The sequence below is a fragment of the Lepisosteus oculatus genome, chromosome 5 (genome assembly GCF_040954835.1).
Source record: "Lepisosteus oculatus isolate fLepOcu1 chromosome 5, fLepOcu1.hap2, whole genome shotgun sequence".
NCBI lineage: Eukaryota > Metazoa > Chordata > Actinopteri > Semionotiformes > Lepisosteidae > Lepisosteus > Lepisosteus oculatus.
The window spans coordinates 37,250,790-37,271,217 of record NC_090700.1 but is presented as its reverse complement, the minus strand read 5'-3'; the positions used below and the strand labels follow the sequence as shown (position 1 = coordinate 37,271,217).

The window sequence follows — 20,428 nt, the reverse complement described above, 5'->3', positions numbered from 1 at the left end:
GGGAAGGGGGGGGTTTGGATCGATTGTGCCCATACTGTATGTGAGCAGGCAGAGGTGTTTTGCATTACATAAGGGAGTTGTTTTTTATAGATGGATTGCCTTTAATCCATGCTTAACGAACATTGAATTAGCTATCATTATTCTACTAACAAAGGCTAGAGGGAAAATAGATCAAAAAAAGGTCAGGTTGCAAAATCCTAGAGGCATTTTATTGCACGTATCATATTACCCCTGTCTTTATTCAGTTTGTCTGAGAAAGTATAAAGTAAGGAGCAATTAAGAGGCATTCCAAAGTGCAGGGATCTAGTCCTAATTCCTACAGATGGGATGAAGGGAGGAGAAGGAATATTGCCATTGAGCAGCTTGATTAGTTTGAGCACTGCTATATATTCTAAGTTTAATTTTGAGCTCTGGCTTTGTGAATCATGGATTTTTAAAATACAAGAGGGGGAGGTTTTTCACATCAGTTCCATAGCAGTAAAGCATGCCAGAAATCTGCTACTAACTAAAGGTATACACAGAAAAGTATAAAATGCAGCATTGACATTCAAACATGGTGACTACTGCTTTTATCTATATGTGAGCAGTCTTCAGCACTGTTTCAAGCTCCTTGGGAATTTCTGCCATGGCGTTTTCCATGAATTATGCATTATTTTGTTACTAATTTGTTCTTATGAAATCAAACAAAACTACAAAGTTCAAAATGAAACAAGACAGGGAAAAACAAGTTTTCAAAAATGAGAAAAGGCACCTGATCCAGTGTTGCAGTTTCTGTGCAAACAAATCCCTATCTTGGTGCTTTCCATAACATACTTTGGCAAACAGATGCAATCGAAACTGATTTTAACACATTCCCAGCCTCTGACCAGTCTTGCAGGATAGTTTTCTATGGCAGTTCATACTTAGGTTTTATATACTTTAGGTTTAATAGTATCTTGGGAATCATTTCTGAAATGGAGCAGTTGAGTCTCAGAGTCACAACAGTTAGGTCTATAAGTACATTAGTAATCAGAAAGTGCTGACACCCCCATGTCGCAGGACACCCCCAGTGCCTCTTGATCAGATGGTGATTGGACTGTAAGTCACTTTGGATAAAAGCACCTGCCCAAATGAATGTGCAGTACATGTACAATCTGAATTCAATTGTGATGGAGGGGAGTAGGGATGTTTTCTTAATCTAAATGTGAATTTGTTCAACCAATACAATACTCACTTTTAAAAATGGATGAGTTGGTGTGCTATTGTTCCTGACCTTCAGATGCCCCCAAAGCAGGTCTTCTTCCGTAGATCATGCTTTATTAGTGACAGGAACCTGTTCTTAAAAATCAAATGTGGTTATTTACTTTAAAGGCCAATTTAAGAAGTAAGCACTACCGTGAAATTAGTGTGGGTCATGAATTTTGCCATTCCCTTTCATTTATACCAGGAGGTACCAACTCAGGTCCCGGACAGCTGGTGTGTCTGTGGGTTTGCTGGGTTTGCTTCTTTAATGCAGAAGACCTGGGGGAAGTTGGTAAATGAGTTCAATGAAGTCAGTAAGCATATGTATAAACAAAAAATAAAACAAAACATAAAATGCAACTACAATTAAAATGCAACTACAATTACAATATTTTCGAGCCATTTCCTCTTTACCAGCCACCCTACTTTACAAAATCATGCCCAGAGAGCCAACACTATAGTTGTTTGCTCATTTAGACTCTTTGTAGGGTTGAGCAATATTGACTGTAGTAAATTTCTATAGAGGACAGTTGAAAGATTGTAGTTGCATTTGATTGTAATCATTTGATTGTAATTTTTCCGGGTTTCCTAGGCCTGTTCTAAAACTGGTACAAACAAAAGAGATTTTGATCTTAGCCATATTTGGCTTCTTACTATATGTACTGTAAGAGTTTGTCTTTCAGTCCCTTCAGTCTGACTGTGACGTTAGTGGCATGCACTGTATGTGACAAGGACAGATCTCTCATTGTAAGGTCCACTGTGCTGCCCTAGTCTGTTTTTTTGACCCACTCATGTTTGCTCATGATGCAGGCTTGCAGTGGCTGAGGTGCAGCATCCTGCCCTTTACTTTCTAACTTTAGGCTGCCTAGTTTCCATGGAAACCAGTCTGGACCTCAAAGCTCTTAAGCAAGAAAGCCAGTTTCCCAAGGTCGCCTGCTGTCGCGGTTTTTGTCGGGGCGCTCATCTCTCATCGCGGATCGTCTTTTTGATTAACTCCTACAGCTCTTCGTGTTTGTCACTCCCTGCCCCTTAAACCGGCGTCTCCCAAAGATATTGCTGCTGTCAGAAGGAGTACGGTATAATTTTGATAAGGATGTGCGACCTTTTTTTTACGGATCGTTCATCACTCTCTCGCGGTCCACTGTTTCCTTTTTGTGAGGCCTGTAGTATTTGATCTGCTGCTCCATTTTCAGCACACTACTTGACTTAATTACGAGGTGACACAGGCAGAAGAAGTTGGGAGGATTAGAAGGCAGGGAAGGGGTTTGTGCAGATAGTCTTGAGCCAATGTAAACAGAGGGATTGACCCTCGATCTGTATGTCATTCCTTCTGGAGCCTGCCTCTCCAACTGTTTTGACTTACTCCACTGGAACGTGTTTTCCTAAGAGTCTGATAGCTGCTCATCTGTGTTAGCTGGCATCCAAACTCCACCAGCGCGGTAATGAAACCGTGTGAATGGAAGCTCGGTTTTGCATCATGTCAAAGATGGGGCGGGGGGATTTAACCAAAATAAACATTTCCTCCCAGTTTCCAGAAATCAAAGTGCAACATACTGCAGAAAGAGAACTACAATAGTGAAATGGATGTTTTCCTTCTTTAAGGTTAAAAAATACTGAGATGGTTACAACTGAGATGAGGCCATTTTGAACCATCTGGTTCTAGACCGACTAAAGCAAGTACATAATTCTGTAAAATCACCTCTACTTCCATAAATTATGCTTAATTAGTCACTGGAAACTATTCTTCAAAATCCTACTGTTATGATGTTGTAGGAGGCTGCAGCATTAAGCGTTGAAGTGAACTTGCTTGATGTGTTTTTTTTTCTGCTGCTATCTTACGGGAGTGGCCGACTCGGCTGAGCAATCTTTATTTGGTTTAGGAAAAACGAATCGAGCAGCTGCAGGGAGGGTGACTGCATACCTCTCCTTCCCGCCTCGTTAGCAGGTGACTTTCCGCCTCCCTGTGGGCTGGAGTGGCCCTCAGCCTCCTCCCTGCTGCCTCCCCGAGTCTTCCTGATCAGGCAGGCAGCTCGTCTTTCACAGTCACATGAGAGGCCCCAGCTTCTGCTTCTGCTTTTGCTTTGTACTGTATTTAAAACCCTCCGGCTGACGTCAGCCCCCCTCTTCCCCTGGGACGTTACCTTGCACATCGCCCGCCTCTGCTGACGGGAGTGTTCACCTTCGCTTGCTCAGACTTGCACACACTCACACACACACACACACACACACACACACACACGTGGACGCACTCTCGGCATCTGCAGTGCCTCTCCCAGTAGTTTTCCGTCCTGCCGCCTCTCCTTTCCCATTCTCCCTTCTCTGCGCTCTACGTTCCTGTCTCGTCCTCTCGACGGAAGTCAGCAGAAGGAATGTGTGATGGGAATATAGCTCTGTGACGGACCGCAGCTCCAGGCATTACATTCTTAAAAGCGGACTAGAGAGGATGAGGAAAACCAGATGCATTTTTATGGATTTAGGCATTCTTTAGGGCTCTTAAGTTCTGCAATAACATTGAGAACATGTTCTGCAAGGATGTAAAAAATCTTTGCATATTCCATTGCATTGCCGTGGTTGAGTGTATTAATATTCCGTGCAGGACTTTATTAGTGGGTTTTTTTATTTTTAGATTTATCAGAAGGGTATACAGCATAACGTAGTAGGATTGGCCCCGTTACCAGCTGATAATACGACTCTTCTGCAGCTTTTGAGCATTGTTCAGAAATATAAATTGGCTCCCATTGCATATTGATTTCAGTCCTCACTGTTTCAAGCTCCTGTGTTTATAAACTAGCACCAGATGTAGATGTTTCAGGCTTATTATCTAGTTTTGAGGCAATATATACATGCATATTTTTATTTTATGAAATGCACCAAAGGGTCTGAACCACTTAAAAACCTGTAACCGATCATTGTGCTCTACAGTGGGAATCCTACGTCGATCCCTATTTAAGGTTCCAAACATATGAGGATCTATTAATCAAGCTTTTTTAGGAACTGAAAATTAAGTGAAAAATCTTGGTTCCAGTCTCAGTTTCCATAGGAGTTATGTTGAGAGCTGATCAATAACAAATCTATTATTTCTCTTCCGTGTTTCTCTTCAGATTAGACGTAGACAGGAGACAAAGACTCTTTCTGCAAACAACAGTAACGGTTGCAGCAATCTGAAAAAGACTGCAGGTTTCCTGATTTGATGTGGTGCCTGACCTGAGGATTGGAAAGAACCACTGGTGGTCAGACTCGTGCCAGTGTGATCTCTCAGGAGGCAGATCTGAAGTGTGGTCCCTGGACTGGCCCTCTCCTCAACGGGCAGTTACTGGAGTTTACAGTACTGCTGCAGTGATCCCTTTGCTCTTTTTCAGGAGAATTTATGGCAGGAGCAGCAGACAAACAGGCCATCAGGTGGTGCCGACTACATAGGACAAGCCATAAATATGGACCTGGTAGGCAGAGAGAGGGGTGTGTCAAGGCTGCTGTGGTATTACATCGAGATTTGCAGAGCACTTTAGAGACAAATGAGGAGTAGCCAAAGCATGTACTGTAGATAAAGAGCCCAATGAATCCCTGCCGTCTTCTGCTACACTACATGATACAGGGGGAAAGGGGAACACAAGATACTCTAATCTGTGGATATTCTTGTTTTAAAGGTTGGAATTGCCGATTATTTTTAATACACCCTCCCAGTATGAAATAAACAATTGTCTTTTTTATGTCTCAGTTGGCAGCCATGAGCCCCACAAGCTCACACAGGATAGGATGAAGAAGTATAGAAGTTCCTCCGACCTGTACACATTCGAGCCATTCACTCCTTTACCACGTCCCTGGCACCTCACTTCCTCTCTCGGGGTTCGTTGATAATCCCTCACCAGCAGCTCTGCGGGTTTCTTTGAGGACCCACAGAGCGGGGCCCGGCCAATGGGACGATGCCTCATGGGGAATCCCAGTCCCAGTCAGCTAGTACCACGACACAGATTCGAAACCCATGGTCACAAAGCTCAGCTTCTACAGGCTGAGGGACTCGGAAAACGTTGTCTGTGGAACTTCTGTGGGCCAAGAGAAGGCTCAGCTAAAGGACGAAGGGCTCTTTTTTAGTTATTTTTCGGTTCACTCTCCCTGTTCTGTCCTCAGCCAAGTGCCAGCTGTGCGGAGCTGAGGGAGGCATCCTGTGGGTTTCCTCAGAGAGCTCCCCAAGCGCTCCCCTCTGGAGCCCCCGTGGAGTCGTGCTGCCTTGCCTCTCACTGAGTCTTCCTTTGAGAAGTATGAAGTAAATGGGAAACACGCATGACGTGCCTCCCAGCTGGCGCGACGGAAAACCAGATGCATTGATGGCGAAGGCCGGGAGTCGGTCGCAGTGCTTGTTTTGTGTTCATTGTTTGGAGGCTGTTCGTGACTGGCACTGCCCTGTGGCAACAATGCTTTTACTTCCCCGTTACTCTGGCCTGGTGTGGCAGCCTTTGTTGGAATAAGACAGTAAGGAGAAAGTCAGCGAATTTAACTCCTCAGCGAAATTCCTGGGGGTCTTCTCTGTTTTGTGTATTTTTGCAAAATGGTAGTCATTACTTTCCATTTAATTTTCATAACAAATCAAGAGTACCGTACACAAGTGTGACCAGATCCTGGCTGTGACTAGGTTTAGGTACTCTCCCTTTGATAAAAGTCTTCATTTGCGATGCAACAAGAAGGTTGCTCATGGGAGCGTGGATTTATCCTGTTGTGCTCATGGGGCTTAGGTTGACAGGTTCTAATTACCTGTGAGAAGGCAAATCTCACTTCCCTTTGGAAGGCAGGACTCTGTAGCATTTTCAGGGTGTGTGCTGTCTTCGGAGCGCCCAATTGCCATTCGCATGTCTGGCCTCCTCACTTTGCTACACCCCTGCACATGAATGGTACAGTCGCCCCACTCTCCGTCAGTCTGTCTCTGTCTCTCTCTCACTCTCAGGCCCAGCACGCCTCCCTGACCGGTGCTCATGCTCGACGGGTGTTGACACAGCTCGCAGGAAAAGTGGGTCACCAGGAAGCAGACGCAGCTCATGCAGCAATCACAGAGTAGGAGTCCCTTCAAGGTCATATCTGCTTTTCAGATACCAAATTATATATTTAACAAATACAGCTGAAGTTCTTCAATTGGTTGGTAAAATTCCTGGATAAAAATAGTGCCTTGTCTCGTTGCTTCAGATTTTTATTTTGTTTTCACCATACAAATACTGTATATTTGCTGCTGTTGCAAAAGGTGTGATTTATATTTCTTATTTAGCCCTCACAATGTTTTTTTTTTCCTTCCAGAAAACGTTCTCAGTGTGAAATTCACCTGCCACCTTCTTCCTGATGAAGAGGGATCCTTGCAATTTAGTGAGTTTTTCACCTCAAGGAAATGTCTCATAGGAGAGATGTCATATCTCACCTCTGTAACCCTTAATAATGTAATAAAAGAAGCCTGACCAGCCCTGAAGTGAAATCTTAAACATCTTGAAATCTTGAAATAAGGAAAAAGGATTTTCAACAATATCGCATAGCTAGGTGAGTCTTGGTCAGCTGCTTCTTAAATATCTACAGACATCACCTTACATCTTACATCACCTTTAAGCTGGTACCATCTACTCAGTAAAGATGCTCTTTTATTTTCTGAGGGGGAATGGAGTTCTGGGAAACAGGAGATGTGGTGGGCAGTACTGTAGCCAGCCTTTTAAATCAGACATGGCATTGTGAGTCCTCATGCTTCTTATCCTAATTACTAATTTAACTAATTAGCTAGACACGAAGTCAAACCACCTGTATTTGTGTCTTTAAATCAGAGGTTTCCAGCTTTGGTCTTGGAGAGCCCCAGTCCAGTTAATCTTATAGGTTAACGGTGTTTAAACGTGGACAGCACCTGTCTGTCAGCTGTTGATGAATCAGGAAAGTCTGTGCTCAGTTAAAAGAGCTCTAGTAAAGGGCTGAAGAGAATGTAGATTTTCGCCCTAAATGATCTCTAAATTCTTAATTTAACAAATCACCCGTCTATGTGATCACAATAGAGTTGTTTCATGTCTCTACAAACTGGTGGTTTAACGCTGGCCTTATTGGTTGCTAGTTGAAAAGTACCTATAAAATACATCGGACTCCAGCTCTCAAATTCTCAAAACCTTTTCCTTCTGTTGTAAATCACTTTCAGGAGATGCTTTGCAGAAATGTATTTTGCAGGAGATGCTTTGCAGATCCACACTGTTTATTTATGTTTCGATTGCTCTTGCCAGCTTGGAAACCGATATGCCTGAAGTAGACATTAGGCAAGGGGTTCAGGGCTGAGTCTTCAGAAAACATAACCCATGATAATAAGTGCTTTGAAAGTGGTTTTTGGAATTAAAATGATTCAGCTTTCTCAAAAAGCATTTGTTTTCTTAAAAGAGGTGTATTCAAAATCTTCTGGCCCAGAACCATTTCAAAACTCAAACCCCATTGAATGTATCCACACAACAGAAAGTAATTTCAAAATCCACAAATGCAGCTCAGTGTAAACACAAGCATAGCAACAGGGCTTTCTCTGATCTTTTTCTCTCCTTCGCATCTTGTCTTTTATCTAGCATGACAATAAGATCGTGTGCTTCTTGCGTGTTGTTATGAATAAAGTAGTTGAACTTAATCAAGCACAAGACCTGTAATAACATAACTAGGTTTAAAAGTTTTGACATGTAAATTAAATTCCAAACTATGAAATCTCTCCAAATCTTTATTAAAGCAGATCAAAAATGAAGAAACCAGGATTTATAGTGAAACACATAGCGAGGAACACAAGTAGGAAAAAAAGGAGTGGCATTAAAGAATATGAACAGGAGATACACCTTTACATAAAGAGTGGCAGGTGACTGCAACTAGTTGCCCAGCTATAAGAATACCCTGGATGTCTTCATAAAAAAGCTGAGTGAGATGCTTAGATCAGCTTGCTACTGGCAGCCAAGAGAGCAGGTATTCTCCTCTATAATAAGTACATTCTCTTATGTGCTGGTGGGTCTGAAACATTTGGAAGAGGCATCTCACGTATTAAATCCCAGATGTGCACTTTGTCCCTGAGAAGGGGCCTGTCAGATGCTGCCTGTGCTCAGAGGCTTCTGAAGGGATAGGGAGAGAGGAGTGCTGACAACAACAGGCAGGATTTTCCACACAGTTACACAGCTGCAGTCATTGTCCCTCACACCACCTGTGAGAATGGAAAAGGACCGGAGCCTTTTAAAAATGCACCACACTGTCCCCCGGGGAGCCAAACTCTCTTGGGGATTCTTTGAATAGAAATCTCTCTTTATTTTCATGGAGTCATTAAATGATGCAAATGTTTTCAATATCCAGAAAAATGTCAGGTCTCTGTTCATCATAGGTTTTGCTGTTTTGTAAGAAGAGACCATTGTGTGTACACTGAGATCGGGAACAGAGAAAGTAGTGAAAAGGCACATGGGGATGACCTTTAATGTGTTTCTTGTCGTATGAAGAATAGAAACCCATTCACATTGCTGTGTGAATGTGATGTGAGTGATGAAGTGGCAGTTTAAAAAAAAGTGCCTTCCAGAATCTACTGTATGATTTAATTTACAATGTTAAGGAGTATTCCTACTCGTCTGCATGTGATCATAACAAAATCCCCCTGTGACGACGGTGTATTCGGTTGTCTGTCGCCCGCACTTCACAGTTTCTAATAACATCAAATCCCCTAAAAACGAGAAACGCGACGACTGAACACAGTTTTGTAGCTGTGAGTGGGGAAAAGAGGAATAATGGCGGCCTCTGTAGGGCAGACTCGGAACTGCACCTCCAGGAACCATTGGGACGAAATCGAGAATACTCGTCTGTTAAGAGGCCCTTGCAATATAGCGCCGTTGTGTATTATAATACTGGCCCAATTATTCAACCCCAAGGGAGCTCCCTAGCTGTCTGGGAACCAGAAGAAAACTCTTCATTAGCAGAACAGATCTTAAATATGTTCTGTACTGTCCAAGCCCTGGCACAAATTGTATTGTTCTAAAGTATCTTTATCGAAATAGTGGAAAATACCTTCTTCAAAGGCCAAGTTTCAATTGCACGATCGAGTCTACTTATGTAAAACCAGAACTTTACATAATAAAAATAAATATCAGCTGATACACTGGAAGCAGAATGACTGTGTTGCATGTCCATCTGTCATGTTTGTTTGCTGGAATTGCAGAACTCATAAGACAGGCTCCTAGTTTGATACACTGTAGGTGTTGGGTAGGGCACCATGTAAAAGCGGTTATTGCTAAGAGCTGGTGATGCGATGTCCGTATTTATAAATACATACAGCTTGTGTAATCCTCAAAGCAGGACCCTACAGATTGCAGAACACGTTGTCTGTAACCCTGTAGAGTTTCTCTAATCAGCCCTTCACACACAAATGTGAAGGAATGCTGGAAAAGGGGTTCGGCTCGGATACGCATATTCTCCTTCCTTCAAGACATTTTACACAGCTAGGTTTCTCGAACTCAACTGCACCAATTTAACAGTCTCTTCCAGCTGTGCTTCTCCCAGTGTTGCTGCTTTAAAGAGAACAGCAGCCATATCACTCTGCAACTCACAACTGGCAGCCCACTGAAGCTCAGCAGGTGTGAGCCTGGTCAGTACCTGAATTAACCAATCACCTCATCCTAATAATCCCCATCTATGAATTGGCTACATTACTCTGCTCTCCTCCCCGCTGATAGCTGATATGTGGTGGGCGTTCTGGCGCACTATGGCTGCCGTCGCATCATCCAGGTGGGGCTGCACATTGGTGGTGGTGGAGTGGAGTCCCCATTACCTGTAAAACGCTTTGAGTGGAGTGTCCAGAAAAGCACTATATAAGTGTAAGCAATTATTATTATTATTATTATTATTATTAGAGTGGAGTGGAGTGTCCAGAAAAGCGCTATATAAGTGTAAGCAATTATTATTATTATTATTATTATTATTATTATTATTATTAGAGTGGAGTGGAGTGGAGTGTCCAGAAAAGCGCTATATAAGTGTAAGCAATTATTATTATTATTATTATTATTATTATTATCATTATTATTATTATTATTATTATTATTATTAACTAGGAAGCATGCAGACCCCGTGGCCTCTTGGACGGGAGCTGTACCTCCCTGCTGTGTGGAACTGGCCAGATAGTCAGGCAGTTGGGTGCTTCTTTGACAAGATTCTACCCAGCTGGCTGATTAATAGATGTTTGCATTTCCACTGTAATGGAATAGTACTGTAAATGAGCTGTTCAGTCTCAATGTTAAGCTATGTGCATTTTCTCTCTAAGATTTAATCTGTCTTTAGCTTTTTTTTTTCTGTAGAGATGCAGCTGTCACATGTGTGTCTGGGAAATCTGTCACCTCTAGCCAGGGGGCAGGCTAGGGAGCTGGGAGCCTCGCTTCAGAAGTCTGACAGTCACACTTTAAGGAAATGTAAGTCTCATGCCCAACATGCCCTCTGTTTCTGTACATTTACAGTTGTATACTTTATTGCATTTGTATAGCGCTTCTCATTACAAAGGATTGAAAATCTATTTATACACAAATAGAAGGGGAATCGCTTGATTCATGACTGAAGCACAGCAGCCCCTGCACACAGCAGTCAGGTGGAGAAGTGAGAAATTGCCGCTCCGGTTAAATTAAGGCACATCTGTAGGGAGGCTAGATTGCATGAGCCAGGACGCTGGAGACTCGATTCCAGTCTCTCAGGAGTACTGTAAGTGAATCAGAGTCCATCACTGACACTGGATCCACACGCGGAGCCTTCGGGTGATGAAAGCTGAGGAGGTGGGGGGGGGGGTTGGTGGTGTCAGAAATACAGCTGGTCTGTTAGAGCCAGAGAGCTGGACTCCAGAGGCATGTGTGCCCTCAGGTTTTCCAGACTTTTTGCAGCACTTGAGAGACGCTCATTTTCACATTCGTAAATCATCTGAATAGGTTTTGAATGTAAAAAAGTACACCCGAACACTGGCTCCCCGCTACTGAGGTAGCGTCTATGTTAACAATGATTCTTAGTTTCTCAAAGTTTCTTGGAATAAGTTTAGAATCTTCAAGGGTCCACATCATCCACGAAGACAGCTTGACGGCCTCTGTTTCACTTCTTCAACAGCCTCCGGGCGTGCCCTTCTAAGGTGGCAAACTGAAGCTCAGCAGGCTTGCCACGGGGGGCGGCTGTTCTGCTTGTTCTCTTCTCTGCCTTGACAGTTTGTGTAAGCGACACAGCACGAGCAGCCAGCGGCCAAGGCTTGACATCAGACTCGCTGAATCCACTCGCCCTTGGTGATCAGCTCACACCATAAAACAACCCGAATGTGAGTGTGACGTTGGAAAGTCCATGCTCACAGCATGGTGTGCCAGAAAAAGACCTATTTGTTCTTATTGGCCAACACATAAGGGCATTCATTGGCCCGATTTCACACTGAGGTCAAAAGGGGGGCAAACTTCTGCACTGATGAATTAATGGATGAGTTGCCCGCAGTGCAAAATATGGATGCCTGTGTCTTAAACTATGGACATGGAGGAGAGAACTCTCAATCAGCCTGTTATTTCTAAAGCCACAGTATGAATTGATAATGAAATTTCAAAGGTACACAATGGCAGCTGAAAAAATTGTATTTATTTTCGAGAATTGCATTTTTTTAGCAAATGCCATGGTAATCCGAGTTTCCGCTACGCAGACAAAACAGACGGGCCCTTTTCATCGTCAGTTGCGTGTCTGAATCAAGGAAACACTGGGGTTCTGACCCCTCCCTAGAACTCAGAGCAGCAGCTTCAAGCTGCAGGAGAACAATGATCTGAACAATCCATACAGATGAATGCTGTTGGCACAATAGAGCCGGAAGCCCTAGGCTTTCTGTCTGCAGTAGTGCCGGTGATAAGCCACAGGCTACAGGATCCTCTGACACTTGTCGCTATCTCAGTGAGGAACCTGTGCCTGCAGGATTTCAGTGTAGATGTCTGCCTCACTGTGGAAAGCAGAGAGAAGCCATCCGCAGTGGCCTCTTCAGCGACCTCTCCCAACCAATAAAGCCTTTAAGTGCTGGCAGTGGCGAAATAATCTGGTGCGTGGGAGTTCCGTGAATAAACTCTTTCACAGACCCTGCTTTCAGAACCATTAATAATGGCATTAATACATGTTCAAAGCGTTGCCTTTGCTAGGATTTCTTTCACTAAATCCTGTCAATTTTAATCATTCTCTGAGAGAAAAATAATCTCCTACCACATAAAAGCTAAATGGGGCTGGGAGCACTAATGTTTTTTATGTTGTTCAAAATGGTTATTTATAAAACACTGTGTGTGTGTTTTAAATACATTTTCATTCATTTGTAGAGAGCCCCATGTAAACAACCCACTTCTATAATTCCAAAGGGGCTTTGATCCAGCATAGTCTGCAGATGTTAACTGGTTTGATGGATTTGGTGAGAATGAATGCGTCTGTGTGCGTGACTGAGATCAGATATGGACTAAACTGCAGACATGATATTTGCGTGGTTGTTCTCTGCTTGGAATAAATATAGTAGAAATATTGCTTTTGTACAGTGTCAAGAAAAGTTTCTGAGCCCCCAATATAAGTATGGGAATTAGTTTCTTACCATGACACACCTTTCTTTAAAACCAGTCTTTCCTTAAAAAAACAAAAGAAGAAAAAATTAAGAATCAGTGCATCTGTAAAAATAAGTAAAACCATCGTTATCACAATTAAGGTTCTAATTAGAATTAAGTGATTAAATAATTCAATAAAAACTAAACAGGAACTGAGATTTTTCTGCCCTGTCCCTTAGAATGGTCAGAAACTTTGAGTTTGATCTTCAACCTGTGGATCAGTGGATACACATCACGCCACAATCAAAGAAGATTTGTAATTAAATCTTCAAGTGATTTCGGACAAGAGCTGCTCAGACCAGGCAAGTAGAAGCAAATTTACATGCAATTTAATTTGCAAAGCATGGTGAAAAGGGCAGTATCTTGCCTCGCAGGTAATCCACTGAAGACAGCAAGGGCTTGTCCTGATATTGCAGTGTGCCCTGCAGAAAGGTCCACTACTTCAGCTCGGACTCTTTTCACGAGGTCTGGTTGAACTTGGTGGGTGGGATAAAGATCAGGGAAAAGCTGTGCTGAGCTGGACAGATGTCAGCTGACAGGCTAAGAAGATGGCCCATGCTTCTGTACATTGAAATCTGGGGCTGCAGGCATGTGCACATCTAGAAGTCTAAAACCCAGAGCTTTCATTTTGCAAGGGGAAAGCCAGCCGTGTTTTCTTTTAGTGACACCGCATTCATTTTGCTTTTGTCTCTGTTCTTCCTTTTCCTTCAGTGAGGCCCGCTGCTTGTGAGGCGAATGAGGTGATTGTTCGAGAAATGCTTTCTGCATTGATGCTCCTTCATTTGCATTCAGTGCCTGAGACCTGCCCGCGAAGCAGTGTCTCCTGTGACGGCAGCTCTCCACAGGTGACGGTGACTCAGACAGCTCTGTGTGCACGTGTGCCTGGTGGGGTGGGGACTCTGAAAGGGCTCCAGTTCACTTCACTTCCACTGTTCCACCAGGACATGTTGGCACAAAGGTGTTTACTGAGGTCTGTCATGTTAAACACAGAGACCCTACGGCAGATCTCATTAGAGAGTGCTTGTTCCCTTCCTCAAGTCTCAGTCCTGGAGATGCTAGAGTCCACACCACGCAGGCAGGTATAGTCTGAGTGTAAAACAAACTGTTTTAATTTTGTCTCTTTGACAGTAAGTCAAAAGGAAGTTTAAAGGCAATACTCTGCACTGGAGCCTTGATTCTGGCCTCTACCAGAAATGCAAGATCCAGACAATCAAAACAAATCATAAACTAAAACAATAACAAATAAAACTGGCATCACCAGAATACTGTCATTTGCATTCAACATTTCTTGATATTCAGATCTGTCTTTGATCAGAAATCAGATGCGTAGTGGCTGTGGAGATGGAGGCAGTGTGGTAGAAAGGCAGGTGGACACCTGCAGCAGCTTCAGGCAAGTCTGACTCCCAGCTGGCTGGCCGAAACACATGATCAGAGTAATTGCCAAGGGGAAGCCCTGTTTCACATTGACACTGAGATAAAGCCGCTGCAAAAAAACCCAGTCACATAGAGGAGCAGACTCTCAACGCCTTTGGGCCTGGTCGCTTGTTCTTGCAGGGCCTGATGCATACTGCTATGCAAAAAGCCTCAATTACGGGCTACCTGCAAAACTGAAAGCTTAAGGAAGAATCAAAGCAATGTGGATAATCGTGACTTGATTGTTTGAATTTACTCACCAAGAATTCCAAGCAGCTTATAACAGCATCTGTCTCCAAGGCCCCCCTCCTCCATGTTCAGCTGTCTACCCAACTCTGCTATTTCATTAATTCCGAAAGGTGCATTCCTTAGCCACTGACAACAGTGGGTGAATTTCTTTATATTCTTATTGGGTTAGTGATTTATGTATACAGACAAAGATACACACAAAGTACACAGATAATAGGAATATAAACAGATATACTGTATGGAACTACATAATTGTATATGGCAGCCATGATCTTAGGCATGGTAAATTGCACCTCATCATTCAGTCACTGTGGCTTTTCTTTTTGTGCTGCCCCATGATTTTTATGTTCTTGGTAAGTGTCGCTTTGGATCCCAACACAAAACATTTTGTTGTCGATAAGATGACAAGATCCTTTTTTTCACATATTACTCTCCCCATTTTTTTTAGATGCACCTGAACAAGCTCCCTCACCCCCTCTCCCCTCAAACACACCTCCACAACATAAAGAAAATGTTAAGTGGCTGTAATCATCTTTGATCAGCAGTTTATTAAACTGGGCATCTGCAGCGCCATCTAGTGGATGGATGTGGAATATATTCATTTTCTTTCGCAGGCAGCCAGAGCCAGAATGACCAGCTCAGTGATGCAGAAGTGCTGGGAGAAACCTGGACAGTTTCTGTATGGCAGGGGTCTTTGAGTACAGCCGTCTAGCATGTTTCATAGGTCTCTTTTAAACTCATCAGCAGCACAAAACCTGAGGAAGAGCTTTACATCAGATCAATTACTGTAAGTCTTAATTGGACCAATTTCACCATCCAGTACAAGTTTAAAAGTATGGATCATTACAGCAGATGTACAGAGAGTGGAGTGTTTCCACCTCCAGGGCTGCACCTTGTGGACTGGACTGGGAGCCCTGTCCAGCTCGGCTTAATGTGATTTCAGTGATCCTTTCAGATCTGGGTGTTATTATAGACCTGTCAAACCTGTCAGACCTTGAGGGAAGATGTCTACAGTGTCGCAATGTCTGCATTTTTCCTTCATTGTAACACAACTCATCCTTGCTCTTTCTTTAGTTTAGTTTGTGCTTTTAGGACTTCTAGAATAGACCACTGTAAAGTAGTGTTCTCTTGTGTTCCGAGCGGTGTTAGTTGGGGGCTACAGTCTGTTCATGCTGTTGCTTCTTGCACTTTAACAAGAACCAAATCTTCTGGTCGGATTTCAGTTGTAGCCAAATTGCACTGGCCTCCACTGGCTGGCCTTGGGCACTGTTTCTTAAGTTAACTTAATGGAAATATTTCTTTATTCTTATATTATAAGCTGTTATAAGGGCTTATACCTATCGTATAAAATATAATACCTTTTCTTAGTTGTCACGATGCCTAAATTATTTAATAACATCTGCAATCAGGAGGGCAGTCGTAAATAATTTATTTATGTCAACATGCCCTTTTTCTTTTGTGCACTTCCTCAATAGACAGGACCACACCATAAAATGTGGCCTTTTATGTGACTGTCCATTCAGAGCATGGAACAAAAAACAATCTCTTTATTAGCTTTTGGTTCATGTCCAGAGATGTTTACTCCTGCACTCTATTCTTATTTATTCTATCAAGAATGGATTTCAGTGTGTTGGGGTATTAAAATCTCTATCACAAAATACAGTATTAATATTTTGATTAAAAATACATTTTGTACTTTAATAAGTTCTAATTGCTTCTGCCATTGAGTTGGTATGAGTTTCACAGTATATTAGTATACATAGCAGTTCATTTGATCATGAATCAAGCCATTTAAAAAATAAGGTTTTGCTGTGGGATTATAACCCAGATTCTGAAAGATTCTTCCAGGCTTTGCACTAGGGACTGTATGTACCTTTGTCACAGTGCATGTGTGTAGCAGTTTAAGCTCAGTGTGCACAGATAAACCTGTGTGCATGGGCTTTGCTCACCTGTGAGAACATATCTCTCTCCCGTGCATGATCACATGTGTTTTTCTTTGCTGATATCTGCAAGAAGCCAACACGCCTGGGGCCCATGTGTCAAGGTTGGGCGTGTTTTAAAAGATGCTGCAGCCATCTGTGTGTTAGCAGGATGCTTCAGCTCTCAATGAGAAAGGTCACATTTCAGGTCTGGGTATCGTTCAGAGTGAACCCATGCAATATCATCCCTTGTTTCTATATTTATGCTTCGTATTGCACCAGGAAACTTGAAGCCTGGCAAAGGAAGGTGCTCTGTTAGGCTGTTGTTTTGTGAGCAGCTCAGGCTACCCTGATCTCCTACACAGCCCTGGTCCATTCCACTGAAACCTCCTTACATCTGCAGCATAGTCCTGTTTTCCAAGAGCAGTTTTGCATCTTTTGGGATACTTACTAGTGGTTCAGCCTTCAAACTGCAGGCCAAGGCCAGTATTGTGTTTGTGTCTGCTCCTCTTTGTGCATGAGGTTGTGTCAGACTCTCATAATCTCTATGCTAGGGATGCTTGCATTATTGTGGCATCACCCTGTGAGTCTTCCCAGTTTTAAGTCTTTGTCCTCTTGGGTTCAGTGTATGGAGTTGTGCTGTGCAGAGTAGAAGCTATGGCTCCAGACTCCTATTCAGAAGCTTGTGGATAGACATGATCACTGAGGACACTGCTGTTGTATCCTTGAGTATGGTAGTTTGCCCTTACTACAGCGAATACGTGTATAATTAAATACCAGCATCAGCATTACTGGGGTAATCCGGCAATGGACCAGTTTTTCCTCTATGGTGGGAACGCATATGCTCTCAGACTACGAGAGGAGACAGTAGCCAGGATAAACTTCAGTTCTTGGCCTGAGTATGAACATACCCCTGAGTCCAGAGACTGGACTTAAACCCTTATGATGTTTTAGTCTGCAGACAAATGGACAAAGAAAAAAAAAGAAACAGTCGTTCAATATTAGCACTGAGTTTTCCCTTATCTCTTTATCTTGTTGGATCAATCAAGATGTTTCTCATTGGAACTCTGTCACGGCTGGATCCTGAGAAATTAAATGCGGTGGGCATTTTTCATCAAGCGGCAGAAGCAGCTCAAGAAAACAAAAAAATATAGGAGCCTGTCTGCCTGTATGTGGGAGAAGAAACTCTGATTTCCCCGGCCTTTCATTAATCACGCAGACCCTGCAGACAGCAATTGAGACATCTGCCTGTCGCTAATGAAGCCAGATGACACCTAACAAATGGCGACACTGCCATTCTCTGACACAGGCTTTCTTCTATCGCCCTGGCCTGATGCCAGACCCGGCTCAGACAGCCTGGGCGCCGTGTGCAGATCCCGGTAATAAATGTGCCAACATCAGCCGATGCAGTACAGGCGCTATAAATCACTCACTTTCTCCCTCTAACTCATCCAGTCTCTCTCTTTCAGTGCCCTGTATCTCTATTGATCTTGCACAGCACACCATGAATTATGCAAAAGCGATGTTAGGTGTCGGTGGTCTGATTCAGAGCATTTAGCATCCATTTCAGTCGCTCCATTTTTCCAAGGACACAGTGCAGATAAAGCAGTTGAGCACCAACACAGAAACAAAGGCCTACAGCAGAGCATAGCAACTTCTTTCATTTGAACATCAGTGTAGTGATGTCGTCACTGCATCCCACAGGGCTATGTATAATCCTGGGTTTGAGTCTCGATTGGGCACATTCTGAGTGGAGTCTGCATGCTCCCCCAAATGTGCATGTTTTTTTTTTCCACCAGATGCTCCAGTTTCATGCAGCCTCCTAGAAATGTGCATTTAATGTTCGATCGGCACCTCTAAATGCCCCACCCCCAGTTTGTGACCTTTACTATCCGTAGTCACACATGACTAGCATAATTCATTTCAAGGACGCTGAAAGAAATATAAGGTTAACAGAGATGCTTCCATGTAGGCTTCTTCATTATTTATTGATACAGAATTTAAAATTCCTAAATTGTATTTGTTCCTACTTAACTGTACATTTAAAGTTATTTCGATTTTTTAAATTAAAATTAAATTAATTCTGAATTCAGTTGGGTACATTTCCCTGCTTTTGTCCAACTTGGAAAACTCTTTGATATTTAGTCCTGTCTTGATTGATCAGGGATCCTCTAGGACCAGGTAGGCTCTGATCTTGGTCTGTTGTCAGTAAGTCTTACTCTTCCTATGTCGAGTGAGTTCTGCTGTGCAGCAGGGCCTGATACTCAGGCAGTGATAGGTCTGGATGCTTGGAGCTGCTTTTTTTCTCATCTTCACCATCCAAGTGACAATACTCAAACAACACAATACACTTCCTCTATCTTCCTCCTGAGCACTTGAGTACTTCCTGTGGCAGCAGAGGAATGAAAGACAGACCCCATCTGTGCCATTCCTACACAGAAGCCAAAATGTCAGAGCTCATCTGATTCCTCAACCTCAGGCCTTGTCTTTCATAATGCATTTCATTCGTAGTGTTTCTAGATTAAAGACTGACTTTATGACTGCAATCAATCAGCCAAGCAACAAGTTAACTTAAAAAAAGAATGTTTTTTTTTCTTTTCCTCTTAAGTTCAACTTAGATTGATTTGCAAATCTAAATTATTTTTCTTCTTGTGTTAAGGGGGTCTGAATTCTTCTTTATTGGTAACACTGGAGCTGAAGACAAATAAGGAGATTGAGACATAAGCCATGGCATTATTTCTTGGAGGTCAGAGAGTCGCTGTCAGACTTTTCAGGTGAAGACAGTAGTACTGTCAACAACGCAATATGGTCGGAGAAGCCGGAAGCATGGAAGGTGAGGAATTGACATGTATTTATTTAACAAAGAACAAAACGGGATGCAGTTTTCATTTACCAGATCATCCTGGCTCATGGAAGATGCAGGAATCGGCTGTGTGCAGCAGGGGCAGAGAAGTTGCATTAAGAGAGAATGGCATATTGCTGATTCTCTGATTGGAGATTTGATATTAAAGCGCTTGTAGTTTTCAGCTAGAGATGTGTTTTTAAATCTATCTGTCTGCTATCTATCTTTTCCACTATCTGCTTTCACTTTTCTCTGGGACAGTGGCTGGTTAAGCTGACTTATGGTTATGGTGCCACCAAGAGGTCTCAGACAGTTTTAAATCCTGTTTTTTAGTACTCGGATTTCATCCTGTGTTCTATTTATCTCATTTCTACTTCCATTTATCCATTTTCTAACTACTATTTCCGATTCAGGGTCGTGGGGGAGCCAGTGTTTATCCTGCCAAGGGTACACCCTGGATGGGATGCCAATCCTTCACAGGACGGACAGACACCGACATGCACTCGCTCATATCAGAGCCAGTCAACCTACCAGCATGTCTTTGGACTATGAGGGGAAACTGGAGCAACCGGCGGAATCCCAGGTGAACACAGGGAGAACATACAAACTCCACACAGACAGCACCCCAGTTCTGGAATTGAACCCAGTGCCCCAGACAGCAATGCCAACCGCTGTGCCACTGCACCACTCATTAAACCATTCTCTCTACCCTAAATGTGATCCCTATGCATGCCCCATTCATGCCCTCGTGTCCTTGTTTCACTGCTGATAACTATGTGTCCATCAGCATCCCTTTGTCAATAACCATGACGATTCTGCAGACTGTATCAGCCCCTCCTAATCTCCTCCGTTCTGGACAAAAAAAATGTATGCCTTTTAATGTACTTGTGTGTGGCCCCTTTTTCGACATGGACTTCTACTTCTTTCCAGTAGAGTAGCTTTTTACTTCTTCCTTTTCGTCCTCCATGTCTGTGCGTTACTATATATTCCATATCCCATATATTCTCTAAAAAAAAGGGATTTTAGATTAAATTCAAGGGTTCCATAAAGGTAAGACGAACCCATTCTGACCCAAGGCTTCTGGTTCCTGAGGTCTCCAGTCAACTGCTGGCCAGGCCATGCAGAAGCACCAGAAAGTTCGGTTTTTGGCTGCATTGCCCTGGAAGTTCCCAAGAGGCCTGACCTCGTGGCTCGGTTTCTCT

At 43.0% G+C, this 20,428-nt stretch overlaps 1 long non-coding RNA gene across 11 annotated transcripts in view; it reads left to right on the top strand.

Annotated features, from left to right (window-relative positions):
- LOC107076859 (uncharacterized) overlaps positions 1–20,199 on the top strand; it is a 29,371-nt gene extending 9,172 nt beyond the window's left edge. The window contains exons 2-12 of one of the 11 annotated variants that reach the window (XR_011189671.1): positions 4,323–4,661; positions 6,158–6,281; positions 6,502–6,735; positions 9,705–10,043; positions 10,524–10,634; positions 11,311–11,512; positions 12,983–13,105; positions 13,515–15,252; positions 17,434–17,763; positions 19,044–19,217; positions 19,640–20,199. This is a non-coding gene — a long non-coding RNA (uncharacterized lncRNA). Of the gene's footprint in view, positions 1–4,322; positions 4,662–4,687; positions 5,065–6,157; positions 6,282–6,501; positions 10,044–10,523; positions 10,635–11,310; positions 11,513–12,982; positions 13,106–13,514; positions 15,253–17,433; positions 17,764–19,043; positions 19,218–19,639 lie in introns of those variants that run through there. The other 10 variants (XR_001477983.2, XR_011189666.1, XR_011189670.1 and 7 more) reach the window with 10 other exon arrangements.
- The last annotated feature ends 229 nt before the right edge of the window (positions 20,200–20,428 follow it).